Source organism: Anomaloglossus baeobatrachus, chromosome 3, assembly GCF_048569485.1.
Source record: "Anomaloglossus baeobatrachus isolate aAnoBae1 chromosome 3, aAnoBae1.hap1, whole genome shotgun sequence".
Taxonomy (NCBI): Eukaryota; Metazoa; Chordata; class Amphibia; order Anura; family Aromobatidae; genus Anomaloglossus; species Anomaloglossus baeobatrachus.
Window position 1 is genome coordinate 655,514,669 of NC_134355.1, and position 24,388 is coordinate 655,539,056.

Below are 24,388 nucleotides of genomic sequence, written 5' to 3' on the forward strand. Positions count from 1 at the left end.
TTACCTGCAGAAGTCCCGGCCTCTATCTCCATAGTGGAGAGGCGGGATTTCCGCAGGTATAATTGGCATGCTGTTACGTGCGGCTGCGGGACATCCGCAGCATATTCCGCAGCCGCACATAGCGCAGCATGGACACAGCACTCCCTATGTCCCATAGGATAACATGGTGAGTGTCTGTACTTGCTAAAACCTGCAGATTTATTTAGAAAATCCAGATAAATCCGCAGGTTTTCCACGGCAAATCTGCGGGTACAGAGTCCCGTGGGCGCATAGCCTTATTGTAAAAAAGCACTTGTATCTTGTGTAACCCCCACCTCACCCCATTATAGATTGTAAGCTCTTAAGAGCAGAGTTGTCTTTATTTGTGATTTAATTATTGTATCTTCTATAACTGTTACTGATGTTTGTATACAAATCTCTGAATTTTAAAGCACTGCGGAATATGTTGGTGCTATAGAAATAGATTATTGGTGGTCACTAAGGGGTTAAGTCGCTTTCATTTTTCTAATTAAAAAATAAAATGTAAAGAAAAAATGCAGCATATGTGCTGTAGTCAGGTCTGATCTATAACCTGTATGTTGAACAAAAAAAATGAATTTCAGTTTTTCAGTTACCACATACCACAAACAAAGACGTGAACTAACAAGTGATTATCCTGTAAAATTCCCCAAAAATGGCATCAAGAAAAATTAAAGAAGCACTCGCTCAGCTCCATTGACGGATGAATGACATAGATATTGGTTCCCCCCCCCCCCCCCCCCCCAAAAAAAGGGCGACACAAACCAAATTTTATGTATTACAAAGTTTGGATTTATGTTTTCTAACCGGAATTATATAAAAATCTGAAAAATATATCTATTATATAAAGCTATGTATGTATGTGTGTGTGTGTGTGTGTGTGTGTGTGTGTGTCCGCTATGTATATGTGTATGTATGTGTGTGTGTGTGTGTGTGTCCGCTAAAGGATTCCACACCGTCACATTTACAATCACAAAATTTTGCACAGACGCCTCATGTGACTCAGGGAACATCATAGACTAAGTTTTGAGGGGAAAATTTAACTCTAAACTTTAGTTGTTCACCAAAAAACCTACCTCCCCTTAAAGTCAATGGAGCTGGGAACTACAGGTCATTAATAGGAGCTGATTGGTTGCTATAGGAAACGAAGGACATTGTTAGTATAAGAAGCTTATGTGCGAGGTAATATATATCGGTAGAGACAAACACAAAGATAGAGACACACAGGAGGGAGACAGAAAGTTACTATCCCTTGCAACGCCGGGTACTAAAGCTAATATCTATATATATAATTGCCTTATTCTGTCTGTCTGTCTGTCATGCTCCAAAATTGTGTCACCGTGACATGTCCTTACGGTGACACAAAGCTGATTGGCCGCTGGGTTCGCCATGGCCCCGCCCCCCCACACGGATTGGCCTCTCGCCCCGGCTGCGCCCCCACACGGATTGGCCAGCCGCTCGCCCAGGCTCTGCCCCCCCCCACAGATTGGCCTCTCGCCCCGGCACCCTGCAGGCATTGGCAACTCGCCCACGCCACGCCCCGCCCCCTCACGCAATAGACGTTAGCTCTGCCCCCCCCCCCCCCGCATTGCCCGAACTGACACGGTCACGGAGCCACGAATCCCAGGTGAGTACTGTACTCCCCCCCCCTTACCAACGGGAGCCCACATCAGCGTACGCCGCCGCCGTATGCTGGTGTGGGCTCCCGTGCGAGCGGGGGACGTGTTGCGCTGGTAACCATGCTTGCATAGTTACCAGTAAATCAAGGTCCTGCAGCGCGGGACTTCCACACGCACAAACATAACAGCACACACACACGCATCATCAGATCATCACTCACATCAGATCGCACTCACTCTCACACACACCTCACACACACCTCACACACACATCGCATCCACACACTCACAGCATCCGGCGATATCGCTTGCTTCTCGGCCTCGATACTGTGCTGTGAGCTTCCAGGACCTGCCGGAGGATCATATTGCCAGAAGCATGTGGTATCTCCCGGATGTTGTGACTGTCAGCGCGTATGTGCGATATCGTCAGTGTCTGTGTGTGTGAGTGTATGCGATCGGGTGTGTGTGAGTGTATGCGATCGAGTGTGTGTGAGTAGATGCGATCGGGTGTGTGAGTGTCGGCAGAGGAGCACGGCGTGCTGGAGGAGGCTGGGAGCAGAGAGGCTGATCATGGGGGAGGCTGGAAGGAGAGAGGCTGATGCTGGTGGAGGCTGATGCTTGGGGAGGCTGATGCTGGGGCTGACTGGGAGCGGAAGGCTGATGCTGAGGGAGGCTGGGAGGGGGAGGCTGGGAGGGGGGAGGCTGGGAGGAGAGAGGCTGATCCTGGGGAAGGCTGGGAAAGGGAGGCTGATGCTGAGGGAGGCTGGAAGGAGAGAGGCTGATGCTGGGGGAGGCTGGAAGGAGAGAGGCTGAGGCTGGGAGGAGAGAGGCTGATGCTGGGGAAGGCTGATGCTGAGGGAGGCTGGGAGGGGAAAGCTGATGCTGGGGAAGGCTGGGAGGACAGAGGCTGGGAGGAGAGAGGCTGATCCTGGGGAAGGCTGGGAGAGGGAGGCTGATGCTGGAGGAGGCTGGAAGGAGAGAGGCTGATGCTGGCGGAGGCTTATGCTGGGGGAGGCTGGAAGGAGAGAGTCTGATGCTGGTGGAGGCTGATGCTTGGGGAGGCTGGGAGAGGGAGGCTGGGAGGAGGGAGGCTGGGAGAGGTAGGCTGAGAGAAGAGAGGCTGATGCTGGGGGAGGCTGATGCTGGGGGAGGCTGGTAGAGGGAGGCTGATGCTGGGGGAGGGTGGGAGGAGGGAGGCTGGGAGGAGAGAGGCTGATGCTGGGGAAGGCTGGGAAGAGAGAGGCTGATGCTGGGAGGAGAGAGGCTGATGCTGGGAGGAGAGAGGCTGATGCTAGGATGAGAGAGGCTGATGCTGGGAGGAGAGAGGCTGATGCTGGGAGGAGAGAGGCTGATGCTGGGGGCAGAGAAGCTGATGCTGGGGGCAGAGAGGCTGATGCTGGTGCAGCATGGGGGATGGAGCACGATGGGGGGGTGCGCAGCATCGGGGATGGAGCATGATGGGGGGGTGCGCAGCATCGGGGATGGAGCACGATGGGGAGTTCACAGCATGGGGGATGGAGCACGTTTGGGAGTGCGCAGCATGGCGGGTGGAGCACGTTTGGGAGTGCGCAGCATGGGAGATGGAGCACGATGGGGGGTGCGCAGCATAGGGGATGGAGCACGATAGGGAGTGCGCTGCATGGGGGATGGAGCACGATGGGGAGTGCGGAGTATGGCGGATGGAGCACGTTTGGGAGTGCGCAGCATGGCGGATGGAGCACGTTTGGGAGTGCGCAGCATGGCGGATGGAGCACGTTTGGGAGTGCGCAGCATGGGAGATGGAGCACGATGGGGGGTGCGCAGCATAGGGGATGGAGCACGATGGGGAGTGCGCTGCATGGGGGATGGAGCATGATGGGGAGTGCGCTGCATGGGGGATGGAGCACGTTTGAGAGTGCGCACCTCCCCCCAACACACACACACACAAACGCACGCACGCGCGCTCACTGCACAACACACCACACACCACACACACACACACACACACTGGGAACCACAAACAACTTCCCTACACAGACACCCACACACACAGACAACGCTGCACACACACAACACCCAACACACAAACACCGCGGCACACACAAATATACGCACATACCGCACAACACACACATTGCACTAAACATACCTCCCCCCAAAACACACCACACACACACAAACCGTGCAACACACACACACACAACGCTACAGACACACAGCGCTCCACAAACAACGCAACACACGCAACACACATACAACACCGCTCTCACCCCCCGTCACACCCAGACAACACCCAGAACATGTACAGCCCCTACACAAACACTTGGTAACTACACACAACAACATTATATATATATATAACAAAAATCATACATGAACTACACAATACGTAAATTCTAGAATACCCGATGCGTAGAATCGGGCCACCTTCTAGTATATATATAATAATATAATACACAGTGGCGTAACTGCAGCGGTCGCAATCGCGACCGGGCCCGGGAGGTTAGGGAAGATCAGCAGCCAGCTCCTGTCAGTGTGAGAGGAGCCGCGCTGATCTGTCACAGACCACGCAGCCGCTATTTGACCCGCTGCCGCCGCTGAAACCGGGCCCCCCTGCCTGGTGTCAGCGGCAGCACTGGGGCCCCCTACCTGGTGTCAGCTGCTGCGGTGTGTATCCCCCGTCACCGTGCACAATAATGATGAAGCATAGCGCAGCAAGTGCCATCACCATTCTCCCCCCCCCCTGTGCGGTGACGTCACTCCTGAGCGACTGCTGTGCTGAGTGCACAGAGTGCAGGACGGGAGGACGCCGGCCGCAGCACCGGGAGAACGAGCAGCGGGGAGGACAGCAGCGGTGGAAGGAAGAGAGAAGGTGAGTACTTGTTGTTTTAGCGCGATCAGCTGTATTCAGCGTTGGCCGCGAGTAACCTCAGTGGCAGCTCAGCTGATCGCGCTATTCCCTTCATTAGCTGCGTGGAGGTGACAGGAGCGGCTGTGTCTTCTGCAGCTCCGGTCACCTTCATGCAGCACAGCTGGAAGCGATGCTGGACCATCCTGGAGTACGTCGGACATGGAGGGCTTTTTCGGGCTTATTAAAGTGGTGAACTAGGGTATATGTTTGTGGTTTTTTTTTTCCTAATAAAGGATTGTTCGGGGGGGGTGTTTATTTACTGTAATTTACAGATTAATCATGGAAGGTATCTCGGGGAGACGCCTGACATGATTAATCTAGGACTTATTGGCAGCTATGGGCTGCCAATAACTCCTTATTACCCCGATTTGCCAACGCATCAGGGCAAATTGGGAAGAGCCGGGTACAGTCCCAGAACTGTCGCATATAATGTATGCGGCAATTCTGGGCGGCTGCTGACTGATATTGTTAGGCTGGGGGGCTCCCCATAACGTGGGGCTCCCCATCCTGAGAATACCAGCCTTCAGCCGTATGGCTTTATCTGGCTGGTATTAAAATTGGGGGGGACCGCACGCCGGTTTTTTAAATTAGGTATTTATTTTACTGCACAGTATAGACACGCCCACCGGCTGCTGTGATTGGGTGCAGTGAGACAGCTGTCACTCAGCGTGGGAGGCATGTCTGACTGCAACCAATCACAGGCGTCTGTGGGTGGGGGAAAGCAGGGAATACGAGATTGATTAATGAGCGGCCGGCATATTCAAAGTAATTGTTGCCGCGCATTCTCTGCACAGCTGTTCCTCGCCGAGCTGGTGATCGGGGAGCGGTAAGTATGAGAGAGGGCTGCTCACTTCAGTCACTCGGGGGATTAGCGGTCACTGGTGAATCCTTCACAGGTGACCGCTAATCAGTACGCGGCACACAGAGCCGCGGCATGACAATGAAGTTGGGTGAAGTTCACCCGAGTTCATTCTCATCGCGCAACTCTGCTGTCAGCCGACATGTATCAATGACATTGTGCATCACACACACGGACATTCCACGTACACATACACGGGCATTTTAGACACAAGCACGGACATTTTACACGTACACACGGCTCGCATACACCATCACACAGATGCCATACGTACCGGAGAAACGCCCCAAAAAAACGGAACACGGACCTGAAAAACGGACCGTGTCACACGGACGTTTTTTTTGCGGAAGTGTGTTTTAGGCCATACATGGCGGCCTGAGGAGGCTGGCTGCATTATTATACATGGAGGCCTGGAGAGGCTGGCTGCATTATTATATATGGAGGTCTGGGGGGGCTGCATAATACAAAATGAAGGACACCTTATACATGGAATATAGGTGTGCATTATACATCGAGGAGTATGGGGCTGCATAATGCAATATGAAGTTTTATGGGGTTGCATTATAATACATATAGGACTATGGAGGCTACCTTATACATGGACTATGGGGGTGCATTATAAAACATTGGGGACTATGTGGTGCAGTATAATATATGGAGGACTATGTGGTGCAGTATAATACATGGAGAACTATGGGGTGTATTATAATACATAGAGAACTATGAGAAATTCATAATAATTGAAGGGCTACTTTATACATGGAGGATTATGGGGGTGCATTATAATATATGGAGGACTATGTGGTGCAGTATTATATATTGAGTACTATGGGGTGAATTATAATGCATGGCGAACTATGGGAAATGCATTATAATACATGGAGGACTATGGAAGTGTATTCTAATATATGAAGGGTTATGTGGGACCCTTTATACTATTTGGAAGGCTATGTGGGTGCCATTATTGTATTTGGAGAACTATATATATGAGGGGGGACAAAGACATAAGCTTGGGATAGGAACGTTTTGTGCTGAGGGAAAAAAGCTCTTTCCCTCAGCACCCAGCTTTCCCATGCTCTGCTATACATCATTTCTCAGCACCCAGCTTTCCCATGCTCTGCTATACATCTTCTCTCAGCACCCAGCTTTCCCATGATCTGCTATACATCATTTCTCAGCACCCAGCTTTCCCATGCTCTGATATGGGAAAGCTGGGTGCTGAGGGAAAGATGTATAGCAGAGCATGGGGAAGCTGGGTGCTGAGGGAAAGATGTATAGCAGAGCATGGGGAAGCAGTGTGCCGAGGACAAGATGGATATCAGAACATAGAAAAGCTGGGTGCTGATAGAGGGATTTCAGATCATGGGAAATCTGGGTGCTGTGGGTAAGAGCCAAGTGTCAGCATCATTATCCTGCACCCCGAGTGTCAGTGTCATTATCCCGTACCCTAAGTGTCGGTGTACGTGGAGGGGGGGCCCAGGTCTGAACTTTGCACCGGGGCCCATCAAACTCTAGTTACGCCACTGTATTATATATATATATATATATATATATATATATATATATATATATATATATATATATATATATTTTTTTTTTTTTCGGTACATTAACACCATTCGTTTCATCATGGAATCTACAAGTCTTCCAGTGACAAAAACAAGCCCCTGTACTGCTGTGAGGGTAAACATAGTAAATTATTGGCTCCTCAAAGGGAGTAAAAAAAAAAAAAAAAAAAGTGTGTATAAACAAAACTTGCAAAACTTAACATGACTCTGGAGGGAAGGGGTTAAGATGGTGCACGATGTCGTATCTGTTTATAATCTGAGGTAAATTGTGTCACTACTGCCATCATTGCCTCACAGCCTCCCCCTCAGGCGTCCTCATATCCCTGCACTGTACAGCTGGTCGTGTCCTCTGTCTACAGACAAGGCTGAGGGTCGCTGAGGCTTCCTGCGCATTCTCCTCAGACCACAGGAAGCCCCGTCACACACTTCCTATCTCCCGCCCTGACTGGGGGATTATCGCTCCCCCTGCTCCGACCTACACAGAGAAATGCCCCCGGTGTGAGGTAAAATACAGTGCTGAGGGCGACTGGCAGGACTGGGCGGGAAAAATACAGCGACGTCATCGCCGTGTGTAAACGGGGCTGCCCACAGAGGTCCGCAGGGACTAGTGTCACGTGTGATGTATGATATACACTGTATGGGGGGCTGCACATACACAACACAGGGATGGGTAATGTGTATATACCTGTGTATTTGTTTCTTTTTTAAATGCTCACAGACACAGCACATTAAATACATACATATACACACAACACAATACATAATCGCATACATACACACAGGGAGATTATATATATATATATATATATATACACACACACATATATATATATATATATATATATATATATATATATATATGTGTGTGTGTATATATATATATATATATATATATATATATATATACCGCACAATATACAGTACACTTTTTACATTACACGCTACTGTGTATATATATATAAAAAAAATGCAATATATACGACATAGTGCATGACACATATATACACACACACGCGCGCACACACACGTTAAATGATTAAAATGTTACACAGTAATTTATACACACGAGACACACAGACACAAACACACATATGTGTATATATATATATGTGTGTGTGTATAATGTACCGTGTGTATAAATTGCTGTGTAACGTGTATTTAGTGTATGTATTATATAGTGTGTGTATATAGGTTTCCTGCCCCACTGCCCCATTCTATACCCTGTTGTGTATAAATATGTGACTCCTCAGATTTTGTGTTATATTGAGCCTGAAGAAGAGACCTGAGTAGTCTCGAAAGCTGCTATTGTGACCATCTTTTCAGTTAGCCATTAAAATGTATCAACCACTGAGGACTTCAGTTCTTTTAAACAATTTTTTTATATAGGTTTCATGCACTATTTGTCGTATATATAGCGTTTTTTTATATATACAGTAGTGTGTAATGTAAAATGTGTACTGCTTATATTGCATATTTTGCCTTGTGCAGTGTGTATTATATAACGTGTATTATATCAGTATTATATTCTGTGTATGTTGTAGTGTGCTGTGTGTGTATTATATTACTATGTCATATTCTCTGTGTATCACTGTTGTGTGCTGTGTGTATTATGGTGTATAATTACTGTATGGTTTAATATGTTTTTGTGAGTGTTTTATATAGGTGTCAAGTTCCTTGTGTGCACTGGATGTGTAACATATAGCATATCGTATTCTGTGTGTGTTGTGTGCTTCGTTTGTGTACTATATGGCACATTTGTATGCTGTGTGTATTATAGTGTGTAACAAGTACTGTATGCTTTTATATATTAACTAGAAGGTGGCCCGATTCTACGCATCGGGTATTCTAGAATTTACGTATTGTGTAGTTAATGTATGATTTTTGTTATATATATATATATATATATATATATATATATATATATATATATATATATATATAATATTATTAGATGTTGTTGTCTGTAGTTACCAAGTGTTTTTGTAGGGGCTGTACATGTTCTGGGTGTTGTCTGGGTGTGGCGGGGGGTGAGAGCGGTGTTGTTTGTGTGTTGCGTTATGTGGGGAGCGCTGTGTCTGTAGCGTTGTGTGTGTGTGTGTTACGCGGTTTGTGTGGGTGTGGGGGGTGTGTGTGTGTTTTGGGGGGAGGTATGTTTTAGCAATGTGTGTGTTGTGCGGTATGTGCGTATATTTGTGTATGCCGCGGTGTTTGTATGTTGGGTGTTGTGTGTGTGCGGCGTTGTCTGTGTGGGTGTCTGTGTAGGGCAGTGTTTGTGGTTCCCAGTGTGTGTGTGGTGTGTTGTGCAGTGTGTGTGTGTGTGTGTGTGTGTGTGTGTGTTTTGGGGGGAGGTGTGCACCCCCCATCGTGCTCCATCCCCCATGCTGCGCACTCCCAAACGTGCTCCGTCCCCCATGCTGCGCACTCCCAAACGTGCTCCGTCCCCCATGCTGCGCACTCCCAAACGTGCTCCGTCCCCCATGCTGCGCACTCCCAAACGTGCTCCGTCCCCCATGCTGCGCACTCCCAAACGTGCTCCGTCCCCCATGCTGCGCACTCCCAAACGTGCTCCGTCCCCCATGCTGCGCACTCCCAAACGTGCTCCGTCCCCCATGCTGCGCACTCCCAAACGTGCTCCGTCCCCCATGCTGCGCACTCCCAAACGTGCTCCGTCCCCCATGCTGCGCACTCCCAAACGTGCTCCGTCCCCCATGCTGCGCACTCCCAAACGTGCTCCGTCCCCCATGCTGCGCACTCCCAAACGTGCTCCGTCCCCCATGCTGCGCACTCCCAAACGTGCTCCGTCCCCCATGCTGCGCACTCCCAAACGTGCTCCGTCCCCCATGCTGCGCACTCCCAAACGTGCTCCGTCCCCCATGCTGCGCACTCCCAAACGTGCTCCGTCCCCCATGCTGCGCACTCCCAAACGTGCTCCGTCCCCCATGCTGCGCACTCCCAAACGTGCTCCGTCCCCCATGCTGCGCACTCCCAAACGTGCTCCGTCCCCCATGCTGCGCACTCCCAAACGTGCTCCGTCTCCCATGCTGCGCACTCCCAAACGTGCTCCGTCCCCCATGCTGCGCACTCCCAAACGTGCTCCGTCCCCCATGCTGCGCACTCCCAAACGTGCTCCGTCCCCCATGCTGCGCACTCCCAAACGTGCTCCGTCCCCCATGCTGCGCACTCCCAAACGTGCTCCGTCCCCCATGCTGCGCACTCCCAAACGTGCTCCGTCCCCCATGCTGCGCACTCCCAAACGTGCTCCGTCCCCCATGCTGCGCACTCCCCATCGTGCTCCGTCCCCCATGCTGCGCACTCCCAAACGTGCTCCGTCCCCCATGCTGCGCACTCCCAAACGTGCTCCGTCCCCCATGCTGCGCACTCCCAAACGTGCTCCGTCCCCCATGCTGCGCACTCCCAAACGTGCTCCGTCCCCCATGCTGCGCACTCCCAAACGTGCTCCGTCCCCCATGCTGCGCACTCCCCATCGTGCTCCGTCCCCCATGCTGCGCACTCCCCATTGTGCTCCATCCCCCATGCTGCGCACTCCCCATCGTGCTCCATCCCCCATGCTGCGCACTCCCCATCGTGCTCCATCCCCCATGCTGCGCACCCCCCATCGTGCTCTACAGTCACACATCAGACAGTATACACGCACACATCTGATCGCATACACTCACACACACACCCCACTTCTCCCTGTCCCAGTAGCTGTGCTGCACGCCGTGCTCCTCTGCCGACACTCACAGATCCGATCGCATACACTCACACACACACACACTCACACATCAGAACACACATCCGATCGCATACACTCACACACACTGACGATATCGCACATACGCGCTCACACAATCACAACATTCGGAGATACCACATGCTTCCGGCCATGTGATCCTCCGGCAGGTCCTGGAAGGTCACTGCATGCACAGTATCGCCGCCGAAGCAAGCGATATCACGGGATGTTGTGAGTATGTGGATGCGATCTGATGTGTGTGTGAGAGTGAGCTGATGTGTGTATGTGTGTTCTTATATGTGTGTGTGTGTGTGTGTGTGTGTGTTCCGCTGCTGCAGGACCTTGATGCGCTCACCTCGGGGCGAGAGGCCATTCCGTGTGGGGGGCGGAGCCTGGGCGAGCGGCCAATCCGTGCGTGGGGGGCGGAGGCGAGGCGAGCGGCCAATCCGTGCGGGGGGAGGAGCCGAGGCGAGCGGCCAATCCGTGTGGGGGGGTGGGGCCATGGCGAGCCCAGCGGCCAATCCGCTGTTTGTCACCGTAAGGACATGTCACCGTAAGGACACAAGTTTTGGGGGAGGTATGTTTTGTGCAATGTGTGTGCTGTGCGATATGTGCGTATATTTATGTATGCCGCGGTGTTTGTGTGTTGAGCTTTGTGTGTGTGCGGCGTTGTGTGTGGGTGTTTGTGTAGGGCGGTGTTTGTGGTTCCCAGTGTGTGTGTGTGTGGTGTGTTGTGCAGTGCGCGTGTGTGTGTTGGGGGAAGGTGTGCACCTCCCATCGTGCTCCATCCCCCATGCTGCGCACCCCCCATCGTGCTCCATCCCCCATGCTGCGCACTCCCCTTCGTGCTCCATCCCCTATGCTGCGCATTCCCCATCGTGCTCCATCTCCCATGCTGCGCACTCCCAAACGTGCTCCATCCGCCATGCTGCGCACCCCCCATCATGCTCCATCCGCCATGCTGTGCACTCCCAAACGTGCTCCATCCGCCATGCTGCGCACTCCCAAACGTGCTCCATCCGCCATGCTGCGTACTCCCAAACGTGGTCCATCCGCTATGCTGCGCACTCCCAAACGTGCTCCATCCGCTATGCTGCGCACTCCCAAACGTGCTCCATCCGCCATGCTGCGCACTCCCAAACGTGGTCCATCCGCCATGCTGCGCACTCCCAAACGTGCTCCATCCGCCATACTGCGCACTCCCCATCGTGCTGCATCCCCCATGCTGCGCACTCCCCATCGTGCTGCATCCCCCATGCTGCGCACTCCCAAACGTGCTCCATCCGCCATGCTGCGCACTCCCAAACGTGCTCCATCCGCCATGCTGCGCACTCCCAAATGTGCTCCATCCGCCATGCTGCGCACTCCCAAACGTGGTCCATCCGCTATGCTGCGCACTCCCAAACGTGCTCCATCCGCTATGCTGCGCACTCCCAAACGTGCTCCATCCGCCATGCTGCGCACTCCCAAACGTACTCCATCCGCCATGCTGCACACTAGCAAACGTACTCCATCCGCCATGCTGCGCACTCCCAAACGTGGTTCATCCGCCATGCTGCGCACTCCCAAACGTGCTCCATGCCCCATGCTGCGCACTCCCAAACGTGGTCCATCCCCCCATGCTGCGCACCCCCATCGTGCTCCATCCCCCATGCTGCGCACCCCCCATCGTGCTCCATCCCCCATGCTGCGCACCCCCCATCGTGCTCCATCCCCCATGCTGCACCAGCATCAGCCTCTCTGCCCGCAGCATCAGCCTCTCTCCTCCCAGCATCAGCCTCTCTCCTCCCATCATCAGCCTCTCTCCTTCCAGCCTACCCCAGCCTCAGCCTCCCCCAGCCTCTCTTCTCTCAGCCTCCCCCCTCCCAGCCTCCCCCCTCCCAGCCTCCCCCTCCCAGCCTTCCACAGGATCAGCCTAGCCTACCCCAGCCTCAGCCTCCCCCAGCATCAGCCTCTCTTCTCTCAGAGGGGCGGGGCGTGGCGGGGCCGAGTTGCCAATGCCTGCAGGGTGCCGGAGCGAGAGGCCAATCTGTGGGGGGGGCGGAGCCTGGGCGAGCGGCCGGCCAATCCGTGTGGGGGCGCAGCCTGGGTGAGCGGTCAATCCGTGTGGGGGGGCGGGGCCATGGTGAGCCCAGCGGCCAATCAGCTTTGTGTCACCATGAGGACACAATTTTGGAGCAAGACAGACAGACAGACAGAATAAGGCAATTATATATATAGATAGATGTGTAGTGCACTTTGCATAATATATAGGTATAATGTTCTGTGTGCATTAGTGTATTATATGTAGTGCGCTGTGTATTTTACTAGTGTGTTGTATTCTTTGTATGAGTGCTGTGTAGTGTTATGTGTAATATATAGTGTCACATTCTGTGTGTGTGTTTATGCAGTATGTGATAAGTTGGTGTGTTTGTATTATGTAGTGAGTTGTGTGTGTAAATATAGTATGATGGGTGTGAATTATATTAGTGTTATATTCTGTGTCTGTGCTCTGTGTGTACTATGTAGCATATTGTGTGCTGAGTGTATTATGTATAACGTACTGTATGGTTTTATTGTACAATTTGAGTATTATACAGTGTGCTATGTGTATAAATGTAGTGTGTTTGGTGTATATTGTAGCGCATCAAGTGCTATGTGTATTATGTAGTGTTGTGTGTGTGTGTGTGTGTGTGTGTGTGTGTAAATATATATTATAGTATGTTGGGTGTGAATTATATTAGCATGTCGTGTTCTGTGTATGTGTTCTTTAGTGTTCTGAGTGTTTACCATATAGCACATTTTGTGCTTTGTGTATTTTGGTGTATAACACATACTGTACAGTTTTATTTCATGTACATTGTGTTGAGTGTGTTATATACGGTGCTGTTTTTATTATATAGATATAATGTTCTTGGTGAACTACTTGTATTATTATATAGTGTGCTTGGTGTGTATTACATAGTGCATAATATCTTTTCTGTATTATATTAGTGTACTTTATATGCCACATACCTGGTTTGTCCATGTTTCCCTTGGATTGAACACATACCTATCATCTATGGTGTTATACACATGTCTGTTTTGGGGGGGGGTTTGACGACTATGTGTCCATAAAAAATTCACGGAGACATATCTGGTTTTGATCAGTCATGGATTAAAATTACTCATACAGGTCAATGGCTTTTTGAAAACTGTGGAAAGCACACGGATGATGACGATGCCAGGTTGCAATCCGTCTGCTTTCCATGATTAACAATGTAATGTATTGGAGGAACTTCATAATTTTTTTACATGTGAAAATATGGTAAAAACTGATACACTGGTGAAAGTTGGACTGTTTTTTTTGCAAGAAAAATCAGACATCTGAATCAGGCTTTATGTATAACATGTACTTTTATGGTTTTATATCATGTACAAAGTGTTGTGTGTCATGTATTATATTCTTTTGACCTTCTTGTCATGTATTATATTCTTTTGACCTTCTGATTATTACACATTATGATTATTACACATTATATTATGCTTCATCTCCTTTTATTCTTTTCAGTATAGTTACCCCGTCTTCTATAGTGGGACTTGCGCTGTTCCGTTACTCTTGGTTTTAACCATTTTAAATGGAATCTGTCAATAGGATAAACCCTCCTAAGCGGTCTGTGTGGTCATGTAGGTCATGGGAAGCTGAATGAAATGATACCTTGATATATGCGATCCGATGTCTTTTTCCAGAGAAATCCACATTTTCTTAATTAAAAAAAAACACAAAAAACAAACCCTACTTTTATTTAAGATAATCTTTGGAGGCACATTCTTGTGGAGATCTATGTCCGGCCTATAGATCTTTAAAGGGAACTTGTCAGGAGCAATATGCACCCAGAATCACAAGCAGTTCTGGGTACATATTGCTAATCCCTGCCTAACCATTCCTGTATATACTAGCATAGATAAACAGATCCTTAGAAAAAGTATTTATAAAAATGGTGCTAATGAGCACGGGGACTAGTCCCGAGGGCGTTTATTTCTTTAGCTAGTAGGCCCACATAGCATGGTAGCAAGTACAGTACAAAACATCAATAACCAGTCAATTATACGCCGCAAATATAGATACATTTTTCATCACCCATTAAATTAGTACAAAATATGGTGATTTTTCCAGGCAAATTACTGGCCAAAATGTAAATTCATGAATGAAAAAAATGGCCACGTCAAACCTAGGTTACCGAATTTTGCTATAGATATTCCCACACGCAGTATACATATATATAATGGAAAGTGAGTAGCATTGTCATGTCAGTCCATAAATTACCAATAGTTACAAATAATATTACATGACAAGCGCTCCCACACGCCACAATCACTTATACATATGAAGCCAAACAAGGCTAGATTGCAAATTCAAGGCTAAATCGCCATTACCCAAGTGGGGAAAAATATGGGTCAGATGCAGTCGGTACCAGCCTCTACGACCTCACGCCTCCTGAAGAAGCGGACCTTTGTCTGTGAAACGCTCGTAGAGGCTGGAGCCTGACTGCATCTGATCCATATTTTTCCCCACTTGGGTAATGGCGATTTAGCCTTGAATTTGCAATCTAGCCTTGTTTGTGCTTCATACATTAATTAATGAATTTACATTTTGGCCAGTAATTTGCCTGGAAAAATCACCATATTTTGTACTAATATAATGGGTGATGAAAAATGTATCTACGTGTGCGGTGTATAATTTACTGGTTATTGATGTTTTGTACTGATTTATGAATGGAATATTGACATCATGCTACCGAATGTTAGTCAGACATGATAATTATATGGAGTGATACAGCATTATACATAGTTTGTTCCAATAATACAATCTATCTGGCTTAATGTACGGCCATATGGGTCACTTGCTCAAAAGGCCCCATTTTTCCTGTATTCGTGTACTATACCACTGAAAACATAATAATTGTAAAAAATCCTTCTCTTTTTAATGCAAGTGACACTTTAATAAAAACTTTTTTGTATGCACTTTGCTAAAAAAAACATTTTGGTGAAATGACTCATAATTTTCTCTGAGCAAAAATGCCTTTTGGTTGAGTCTAGCCGGTTTTGTAAAAATTTAAGGGGGCTTTACACGCTGCGACATCGCTAATGCGAACTCGTTGGGGTCACGGAATTTGGGACGCACATCCGGCCGCATTAGCGATGCCGTTGCGTGTGACACCTATGAGCGATTTTGCATCATCGCAAAAACGTGCAAAATCGCTCATTGGCGACATGCGGGTCCATTCTCAATTATCATTACTGCAGCAGTAACGAAGTTGTTCCTCGTTCCTGCGGCAGCACACATCGCTCCGTGTGACGCCGCAGGAACGAGGAAGCTCTCCTTACCTGCCTCCCGCCCGCAATGCGAAGGAAGGAGGTGGGCGGGATGTTACGTCCCGCTCATCTTCGCCCCTCCGCTTCTACTGGGCGGCGGTTCAGTGACGCTGCTGTGACGTCGCTGTGACGCTAAACGAACCGCCCCCTTAGAAAGGAGGCGGTTTGCCGGTCACAGCGACGTCGCCGGGCAGGTAAGTACGTGTGACGGGTCTGGGCGATGTTGTGCGGCACGGGCAGCTATTTGCCCGTGTCGCACAACAGATGGGGGCGGGTACGCACGCTAGCTATATCGGTACCGATATCGCAGCGTGTAAAGCAGCCTTAAGTCTGGAGTTTCTTAATAATAATTGTTTTGTATTTGTTCCTTGTGGACTGTTGAATGCCAAGATGAACTCTTGAGGATGTAATAAGCAGTGAGCTGTGTACACTAATGATAGTCTTTGTGGAGTCTCGTGAGAGCACTGCACAAGACTACAAGCCGTTCAGTGTATTCAGGAACATTTACAGGGTTTGTGCAGCAGATCTATCTGAATCGGGCATGAAGTGTTGCAAATATTGTGTACATGTCCGATCAATTAAAGGGAACCTGTCAGGTGTAATATGCACCCAGAACCACGGGCAGTTCTGGGTGCATATTGCTAATCCCTGCCTAGCAATCCATGTATACACTAGCATAGATAAACAGATCTTTAGAATCTTTATTTTTAAAGATCGTGTATTATATGCTAATGAGCACGGGGATTAGTCCTGAGGGTGTTTGTTCCCTTGGCTAGTCGGCCCACATAGCATGGTACCTGTGGGCGTGCTAACCTGCTTATGAATGTGCAGTAACGTGCGCACCCCTCACTGTTCATGGTGGCCGGCGTAAGATGGATGCGCTCTGTGCATGATCCGGAGTCTTCAGCACTTCTGTTCATGCGCACTGTACCTCACTGAAACCGGGAAGCTTACACCCGGCATCAGTTTAGTGCGCATGATCAGAAGTCCCAGGTACTCCGTATCATGCGCAGAGCACTGGCTGCCATGAAGAGTGAGGTATGTGCGCGACGCTGCGCATTCATTAGCATGTTAGTATGTCCACAGGGGCGTGCTACCATGCTATGTAGGCTGACTAGCCAAGGGAAATCACACCCTCTAGACTAGTCCCCACGCTCATTAGCATATAATATACAGTCTTTAGAAATACTTTTTCTAAAGATCTCTTTATCTATGCTAGTGTATACAGGGACAGATAGGCAGGGATTAGCAATATGCACCCAGAACTGTTCGTGATTCTGGCTGCATATTGCACCTGACATGTTCCCTTTGATACCCTGGAAACTATACTACCCAACATGCAGCAGTCTCCCACCTGTAGAAGCCAAAGTGTGACCAAAAGCCAGATCACAAAATTGCTGCAATTTGAAGTAAAATAGGCCGTCTCAAAATAAAAATTAATGCCATTTAGCAGGTGTAACAGTGCTCACACATTTTTTTTTATTTTTTTTTACATTTTTTTTTTATAAAGACCTTCAGCTCGATCTCAAGCCATGGTGAGTTGATGGATGAACACTGTAGAAAGTCCTTGTTCAAGCCTAGATAGGTCCACTAGGGTCTTCTACATCGTTATCTTGATACCGTGTTTTTCCAAAAATAAGACCTACCCCAAAAATAAGCCCTAGCAGGGATTTTCAGCATTTTCGGAGCAAGGTTTAAATATAAGCCCTCCCCCGAAAATAAGCCCTAACCGCGGATCTATAATGAAGTGTCCGTGCAGCTAAAAAGGTTACAGATACTGCAGGACACTTCATTATAGACAGCGGCACCCGGCAATTACACTCACCCGACGCTGAGCGGCAGGATCACACCCTCACACACATCAGATCTCACACAGAAACATCGGATCGCACACACAGTCAGATCGCACACATAATCAGATTGCACACACAAACATCGGATCGCACGCAAACATCAAACTCACACATCTGATAGCACACACACTCACCTCATCCAGTGACACCGATCTCTTCTCGCTGGGAGAATCCTGAGAGGCAGTGCAGTGGAGTGCAACGAACAGGACCTGCGGCCAGATACGTGACTTGCTCTCATTCCCTGCTGCCGTAAGTGCTGGATGTGATGTGTGTGTGTGTCTGCAATCTGCTGTGTGTGTGTAACGGGGGCAGGGGGCGCCTCAGGGGGTGTAGTCGAGTCCCCTCGCCTTGTGGGCCGCAGGCTGAACCCCGGCCCGGCCGTTACTTGCAAAACAGGTGTGTTGTTGGGGCAGAGTGTGGATGCATGGGGCCCATTCATGACAGCGTTCTTTCTGTGCTCTCCAGCTCCTTCTTCACTTTCAGGAAAGAGACAATTGCAGGCAGCGGGTAAACCAAACACCGTTTTATTAAACAAAGCTTCCATCTTTCTGTTTGCAGCAGGCTTACTTTAGTACGTTACAAGTTACAGGTCCTTTTCTACAAAAACGGTTTCCTTTTTCTCTACGGGCACTTTCCTTTGCCTGCAGGGGACATACGTTAACCCCCTAGTAGCTGCGCTCTAACCCGGATTTACTGTAGGGCAGATCCAGCACACACTACCGGCTCTGGATAAGTTCTCACCTCTGCACTTCTTTGTCAGGGCACTAACCTTCGCCTGCAGGGGCCACTTGTTATCCCCCTGATAGCTGCACTCCACTCTAGTACACACCACCGGCTCCGGACTAGTCCCAACTCTTCCACCGTTTCTCATGGGTTTCCTCTGCTTTCTAGCCAAGAGTACTCACTCAGGCTGACTGCCTCGTCTCACTCCCACACTCTGCCCCGTCACCTCAGACCGAGCTTGCTCGCCTCTCACATCTCACTGCACACTGGACTCTGCATTCAGAACCCTTCCTTCCCCACCTAGGCTGCCCTGCCCCTTCCTTCCCTGCCACTGTTACCAGGGGAACCGCTGCTCTACACTGGCACCTAGTGGGGAAACAGTTTATGACAGGTAACATTTTACCATCAACATTTACAATTTGCCACCATACTACTGTGGCGTTTTCAGGGGGGAAAAACTGCTCCTTCACTACCAGGGGTCCGACTACCCCTTACAAGTGTCTGCTATCGGCTGTGTGTGCCTGTGATCGGCTGTGTGTGCCTGTGATTGGCTGTGTGTGCCTGTGATTGGCTGTGTGTGCCTGTGATTGGCTGTGTGTGCCTGTGATTGGCTGTGTGTGCCTGTGATTGGCTGTGTGTGCCTGTGATTGGCTGTGTGTGCCTGTGATTGGCTGTGTGTGCCTGTGATTGGCTGTGTGTGCCTGTGATCGGCTGTGTGTGCCTGTGATCGGCTGTGTGTGCCTGTGATCTGCTGTGTGTGCCTGCGATCTGCTGTGTGTGTGTGTGTGTGATCTGCTGGGTGTGTGTGCCTGCGATCGGCTGTGTGTGCCTACGATCTGCTGTGTGTGTGTGTGTGTGTGTGTGTGTGTGTGTGTGATCTGCTGTGTGTGTGATTTGCTATGTGTGTCTGCGATCGGGCTGTGTGTGTCGGCTAGCAGCAGGGTAGGACGGTGTGCAGCACCGACCGGAGATCACAGGAGGACCTGGGAACCACGCAGACGTCCTGGTCTGGTGAGTATGAGTCTCCTGGGAAGTGGGGGGCCTGCTTTTTTGGGGAGTAAACTTACCCCCAACCGTGTTTCTCCAAGAATAAGACCTCCTCCAAAAATAAGCCCTAGTGCTTTTTTGGGGGAGGCAAAAAAAATATAAGACAGTGTCTTATTTTTGGAAAAACACGGTAGTATCAAGCCATCGAGTTGCTGGTCTTCCTTTTTTGCCTTATTCCTTCTATTTCTTTCCATCCATGATGTCCTTCTCCAGTGATTGCTCTCTTCATATGATGTGTCCAAAGTAGCCAAGTCATAGCTTGCTTCGAGTGACATGACTTGATTTGTTCCAAAATTGATTTGCTAGGTTTATTTTGCTATCCATTGCATTCCTAATATCCTTCTCCAGCACCACATGTCGAAGGTGTTGATTCTTCTTTTGTCTTGTTTTTTTATAGTCCAGCTTTCACATTCATATGTTACTACAGAAAAATACAGACTGTACGAGCCGTGTGTTTGCCACCAGTGAAATGCCCTCAGTTACCCTACAAAAAAGTCTACAGGCAGATTTCCTTTTCAGAACTCCAATACCTGCCTAATTTGAATGGCAGGAAAAAGAAACACGTACTGCTACTCCCCTGCACATTTTATGATGCCGCAAAATGTCCAAATACACATTTATGATTCTGCCTCATGTTACCCCTCATATTTTGATGCCCCCAAAGTGCCCCTCATACATTTTAATGTCCCCACAATGCTTTTCATAAAGCATGATGCCTCCACGATGAGTATAGCTGCCCTGTGGCGCTCTATGCTATGGGGGTTTGTGAGGATTGATGCAGCACCATTTAATGATTTCTTTGCGGCTCTTGTACTGAGCTTCAGGTTGGATGATGGAGCAGGGAGCTAATGGCTCCCTGCTTCTCCATAGTATTCAGCTGTACTAGTTGAAACTAAAGTCATACTCTCAACCTCATAAGGCTAAGTTTACACTTCAGTTGTTTTAAATCAGTCAGGTCCGTCAGCAACGGATCAGTCGTTTTCAAGATGTCAACTGATGCAACGGATGTGTTTTTTACAGGATTCCTTTCACAGGAATCCTGTGAAAAAACTGATCCGTTGCGTCCGTTACATCCGTTATGCGTCCGTTTTTTGACAGATCAGTCATGATCCGTTTGTGTTTGGGACAGCCCAGGCGGTGTGCCAAACGTGCTGGGCATGCTCAGTAGAGCATGACGGAATCCTGCGCTGGATTCCGTTGTAAGACGGATTACGACGGAATCCAGCACCATAGACATACATTACAAGCTTGACGGATGGCAACGGATTCCTGCGGAGCGCGTTTATTTTGACGGCCCGAAAAACGTTACATTCTGCGTTGCTCCCCGCTCGGCGGTCAGTCAAAAACGATGTACCGCGACGCAGCGGATGCAACGCAGGGTCATCAGTCGCAATCCGTCACTAATAGAAGTCTATGGGGAAATACTGGATTCCTGCAAAATATTTTGCAGGATTCCGTAATTCCTCAAGGCGACTGATTGTGACTGATGCAAAACAACTGAAGTGTGAACTTAGCCTAAGAGGTACAGTATAAGCATTTTCATTTTAGTAATCACCTGTATAGGACTTGAAAATGGCTGAATAACGTGAATAACATTTTTTAAGTTGATTGAGTTTCTTAAACATAATAGTTTCTGCACCTTGCCTGGCATGGTGGGTCAGTACTCACAACTGCTGCTGATATGTAAGATACGGTCTACATACACTCTCCACATTACTGGCAGATTAAGCTTTTTTTTTTTTTGTAAACTCTTTTACCTTTCATAATGTGTTTTGTTCTGTGTGAATGCACAGGCCCGGCTCTCTAAACCTCACACCATTGTGTTCTCAATCTATAGTGTTCTTTTCCTGGCAAAGCACATTTACATTTGATGTACATTCAGCTGTCCAGTGGGTGAAGCCGGCCGTGGACATAGAAGTACCCAAAATCCATGTGTATTATCACAATAGATTTCTTTCACCAGAAACTCTTCTGAATATATGATGTATATTTCTCAGACCAAAATCGCATTGATAATTTGGCTTTTAAGTGAAAGAAAATTTTTAAATCAAATTAAAGGATATGGACACATTATAATGTGTTTTTTTTTCTACTAAAAGGAGTTGTCCATTTAAAACAAGTTATCACCAATCCACTGGAGAGGTAAAAAGATGATGATTGGTGAAGGTCCAACTACTGGTACCCATACCGATCAGCAGAACTGGCAAATTTTATCCTCCTTAAGGCCGCTTTACACGCTGCGATATCGCTAGCGTGCGTACCCGCCCCCATCGGTTGTGCGACACGGGCAAATTGCTGCCCGTTGCGCACAAAATCGCTCAGACCTGTCGCACTACTTACCTGCCTAGCGACGTCGCTGTGACCGGGCGGTTCGGTTGGCGTCACAGCGACGTAACTAAGCGGGCGCCCAATAGAAGCGGAGGGGCGGAGATAAGCGGGATGTAACATCCCGCCCACCTCCTTCCTTCCTCATTGCCGGTGGCCGCAGGTAAGGTGAGGTTCCTCGTTCCTGTGGTGTCACACATAGCGATGTGTGCTGCCGCAGGAACGACGAACTACATCGTACACGCAGCAGCATCGATAATTGGGAATAGGGGGGCATGTCACCGATTTAGCGATTTTGAAAGTTTTTGCGACGATTCAAAATCGCTCATAGGTGTCACACGCAACAACATCGCTAAAGCGGCCGGATGTGCGTCACAAATTCCGTGACCCAAACGAGATCGCTTGAGCGATGTCGTAGCGTGTAAACCGGTCTTTAGAGTGCAGTTAGACGGCCGTATCAATCATTAGGAGATCGGAACGCAATGCTCGGACTGGCCCGACTGCTTTCCCAACCCTGAGTTTGACAGCTGCAAAGAAATACATGAAGCTGTCACTCAGCAGCCAGTCTAAGCATTGCTTTCTGATCTCCATATGATTTACACAGCCATCTTCCTGTGCCCTTACACTGAAGGGTCATGGAGCTGCCGAGCTTTTTTTTTCCAGGATCCCTATGGAGTGGTGGTTGGCAGGGCTGTGGAGTCGGAGTCGGAGTCGTGGAGTCGGAGTCGGAGTCGGAGCTCATTTTGGTGGAGTCGGAGTCGGTATAAAATGCACCGACTCCGACTCCTAAAATATATAATAAATTGGGGACAGGAGTGCAATGCAGAATGTGCTGAATATTTTACTAAATAATAACATTTAGTATAATGCTTATATTTAAGTGAAACATGTATTGTAGTACAATGTGAACATCAGACATTTAATTGTTTTTATGATACAATAATCAAGATATTTGGATAGAACATAAAATATTTATTGGAATACAACTTTAGAACACAAAAAACTAATAAATTGTAAATATGTAATATATATATATATATATATATATATACACACAGTGTATATACACACACAAGATATATATGTAATCTACTGTATATTACATAGTGTATTACATATTTACAATTTATTACAGTTTTTTGTGTTCTAAAGTTGTATTCCAATAAATATATTTTATGTTCTATCCAAATATCTTGATTATTGTATCATAAAAATTATTAAATGTCTGATGTTCACATACACATATTCATGTACTACAATAAATTTTTCACCTAACTATAAGCAATATATGTAGGAGTCGGAGTCGGAGTCGGAGTCGGAGCAAGAGAATTTGAGGAGTCGGAGTCGGAGTCGAAGGTTTGGCTTACCGACTCCACAGCCCTGGTGGTTGGGTGTCTAACTTGCCTTGCCATTTTGTAACTGTGATAAAAATTCTCCGTCGGGGTTTAAAAATTCTCAATCAATGCAGGTTCCAGTGGTGGGACAGCAATTTATCGCCTATCCCAGGGGGACTATGGTATGTCAAAAGTTAAACGTGCTTGTATTTGTAATGTGCATTCAATTGGGCATATTTCAAAATAGGCTCAATACAATAAAACATAAAGTTGTGCAGTGCATGCCTGACGTGAATAAACAGGCAGCTATTGTTATTCTTAGTAAGCGTCTGAATATTCTAGCGGAAGAACAGAAATTTCCTGACTTATGGGCATAACTATCACATTATTACAATGCTTTCCAAGTTTTCTACGTGTGCTGACGTGATTTAATAACTGGATTTACAAATGAAACCGGTTCAGCGGCATTACCCAGCATGACTCCTCTTCTACGGTAGCATTCCTTAGAGGTTTATTATATAATTAGTGTATAATATTAACATTTTTCATGCCGAACATTTCAAAATTAGCAGATTAATTTACACAAAACTCTCCAGATTTAGTTTTGGTCAGTGTACCATAATTAAGGGTCTATGCGACCTATGTAGTAGACAGACATTACTTCTATTGTTCCGGCCTCCTACACTGAAGTCTGTGGGAGATACAAAACCAGAATTGTGCACTATATAATAAGAATATTATTATTTATTTTTATTATTATTATTACTATAAGATTGAATTTACTATGCCCCCCCCCCCCCCGAAAATAAGACAGTATCTTATTTTTTGCGCCAAAAGATGCCCAACAGGGCTTATTTTAGGGGATCCACAATTATATTTACCATATATTTACAAAGGTTTAAATTACATGCTTAAATGTAGCATTCTCTATGTACTGCCAAGTATACCTTTGAAAGAACGCAGACACTTACCAGCCCCCAAACAATTAGAGTTGGCAAATGAATTGACTTTCACATAGAAATCTGCCTCGCTGTCAGGTCCCCCTGCGTTCAACGGTGATTGGCTCCACCTGGTGACTAGAAGTA

The 24,388-nt window shown here is 48.0% G+C and overlaps 1 protein-coding gene across 4 annotated transcripts in view; it reads left to right on the forward strand.

Moving 5' to 3' along the window:
- Positions 1 to 24,388, forward strand: part of PLA2G7 (phospholipase A2 group VII) — a 111,135-nt gene that overhangs the window by 18,248 nt on the left and 68,499 nt on the right. Inside the window, exon 1 of one of the 4 annotated variants that reach the window (XM_075338813.1) lies at positions 7,383 to 7,457. The exons of 2 other annotated variants lie outside the window; for them this stretch is intronic. The gene's annotated coding sequence lies outside the window, so the exon portion shown is untranslated. Of the gene's footprint in view, positions 1 to 7,382; positions 7,458 to 24,388 lie in introns of those variants that run through there. One more of the 4 variants, XM_075338812.1, reaches the window with a different exon arrangement.